This window comes from Pteropus alecto, unplaced genomic scaffold (genome assembly GCF_000325575.1).
Source record: "Pteropus alecto unplaced genomic scaffold, ASM32557v1 scaffold59, whole genome shotgun sequence".
Classification (NCBI taxonomy): Eukaryota; Metazoa; Chordata; class Mammalia; order Chiroptera; family Pteropodidae; genus Pteropus; species Pteropus alecto.
In genome coordinates this window covers 3,114,027-3,117,119 of record NW_006443292.1, presented here as the reverse complement: position 1 = coordinate 3,117,119, position 3,093 = coordinate 3,114,027, and positions in this window count along the sequence as shown.

Below are 3,093 nucleotides of genomic sequence, written 5' to 3'. Positions count from 1 at the left end.
GTTGACCTGTGAGCTGGCAGAGGCCCAGCCCAGGGGTTCCTGACAAGGGACGGTAGACGAGTGATGCGTCTGCATTATGACATTTCCGGATTCGTCCACGTGGCCGGCGCACCTCATACATTTTCGACGAGGAATAGTGAGTTCCCGCGTTTTGTTATTTACTGCTCGCTTTCAATGTCTGTCGCAAAGACTCGCTTCCTTGCTTGTCTTTCCATGTGTTCTGTTTATGTTTGAACCTCTATATTTATACCGACTACGGTAAAAGAAAAGTGCGTAATAAAGTCATTCGACATCAAGAACAGCTTTTTATCTGTTCTGTCAGAGCATCCTCGACGTATTCTCTTAATGCACAGCAGTTAAATAAACTTCAAGATTCTCATTCTGCGCAACCCATTACATCATCTTAAATACCATGTCATCATGACAACTCGCTGCAGCCAGATGTGGTATTTGAGGATTTAAAAGAAATACTTGTCTAAAGACACAGCTTCCTGCTCTTACGTTCTCGAGCCCATTCGCACAGCTGTTCACATCTCACCGTCTCAATCTCTCATGTTGCTGTCACACACGTCCTGGGTCATGCGTGGTGCCCGTGAAGTGCCGACGCATGTTCTCAGGTCGTTGCGATCTTTATTCACTTCCGTGAGATCCGCTCTGGCCACGATGTAGTTCTCAAGGTGTGATTTTTCTGAGTCTAAGAATAGGCAAACTAGCCTGGCCCCATGTTGACATGAGACCATTATCGTCAGGCCTTGCAAGATGCCCCATGGTCTTGGAGTCACAATAAGTCAGCAGGGCCCAAAAGGACGGTAGTCATCGGACCCAGGCGAGCTAGGAAGCACGTGGCTTGTGTAACTTACAGCTGAAATGTACTAACCCACATTCGAGTTAAGAATTCCCTCCCGATAGATTTTATTATTTTTAAACACCATCAAAATAGAAATCTAACTCCTCCCACTTCTGCCTTGCATTGCAATGAATTATTACTCAAAGATGTAAGCTATATAGTATTTGACGTTTCCATGTCACATGGCATTGGAAGTGAACTTTTGAACTTCCGATTTTTATCAGTTTGGGATAAAAGTTGGCACGATTCACAATCGCGTCTGTGACGAAGCATCGAAGAGAGAGAACTCATTTGACAACCATGTGAGATAGACTGTGCGCGGAGAGAGATAATGTCGCCATCGAGCTAGAATCCTGGAAATTGGGCCATAACAGGGACTGCGAGCGGGCCCTAATGAACCCAGATTCCTATCGCTGGTGAAATTATATGCCAGATAATGTCTTCAGAAATGCTGCCATGATCAGTCTGGAAAGAAGCCCATTGCTGATACAACAAATCAATTGATAAGAAGTGCCTTTATTGCACTCAATAAAAACACAGCGCAACCCCAAATAAACATACACGGCTCGTAAAACAAATTGCGCACCTAAAATGAATTACACTCCAAATTTTTTCTTTCTTTTTTTAAGTAAATTACAGCACAGGATATTCAGGGATGTTGCCATCCGCTAAAGAGTAAGATTATAAACGGCACTAAAAGTGAATGTTTTCACGTTTTTTTTTTTAGTTTAGGTTTTTTTCTTTTTTTTTCAATTGACGGGATTACCAAGAGCGAAACGTAAAAGGAAAAAAAAAAATGGTAGAAATTGCCCGTTTTGTGAAATATAGGAAAAAATATACCATCTGTGATTTAGCACAGTTCTCAATATCCCATCTGTGGTCTAAATGCAATTCTTCACAAAGACCGAATCCATTGTTGTTCGATATGATTTTTTTAAAAGTTTTTCTAAGAAGTCTACTTTTATAAGACTCTTATTCTTGGCATGGAGTTTCTTTTGAAAGACATCGTAACTATGGCCTTTTACGACTGTGTTCAAAATCGCTGTTGCGTGCGAAGGCTTAAAATTCTGAAAAGCGAATAAACCAGCCGACTGACTTCACTGTTTTGAACGCTGTGTGGTGGCCTTTTGTTTCTTCGTTCACTGATTAAGCGAATTATTTGTGATGGGGAATCTGGTTGGAGGGATTTCCATGTATAATGGAGTCCGAAAGTATTAAGTGACATTATTATGTGCCTTGGTCAATACAGTTTGACCCCGTATTGATTAGAAAACACAATGGCACATCTCGCGGTGACTGCTGGTCTTTGCTCTTAGATGATGCTTCCGTCTGCTTATTTCCCTCTGACGAAGCCATTTGGTGACAGGCAGCCACACGTGGGCAGCTCCACGGGTCACCGTCGAATAATGCAAAAGCAAGGGTTCTCAAACTCGGCATTATCGATCCCTTCCACGGGATCATTCTTTGCTGAGGGGACTGTCCTGTGCACAGCAGGCCACCGAGCAGCATCCTGGGCCACTACCCACTAGATACCACTAACACCCCTTCCCTGGAAATTGCCAGATGTCCTCCAGGGGAAGAGTCACTTTGGGGTGAGAACCTCTCGCATAAAAGGAATCATTAAATTTTTATTTTCGCAATGATTAGAAACGATTACGTTTTCCTTTTCTTCTCTTTTGCGGGGTAATAGCCAATGGCTTGTACCCTAGTTTCTTGCCGTAAGTGAATATGCGTTAGAGGCCGCTACGGGACGTAGGAAGGAAGAGGAAGTAGGAAACGATTTAGGAGAAGCTAGGGATGCGGAGACTGTGTAGTGATGTACGAGGGTCCAACAGGGGCCAACGTTGCCTCTCTCCAGCCCGCGAGGACCATTCCAAATCTAACCACGTGGTCTCAGGCCACCTTTCCTTTCTTCCTGCTGGGTCCTCAGAGTGGGTAGGGTCTGGCTCTCCTTGGCCCGGAAAAATTCTCTTTACTTTTCAGAGTCTGGCTCCCATATCTTACCCACTTTTTTTTTGTTTTTTTCTGTGCATGTTTTCCACTGGTTACACAAAATTTCCCTTTTTGCTTCTGCGTTGGACTCTTGCTTATTTCATTTAGTACGTTTCATATTCTGCTCGATATTCTAGTTAATCGGTCGGACACCTGCCTCCCTCAAGGTGTTATACACTCTCTGCAGCTGGGCTGTCATACTTACAACCTGCATCGTTGGGTCCAGGGGTCGCATTGGGCTGTGAGCAGCAGGA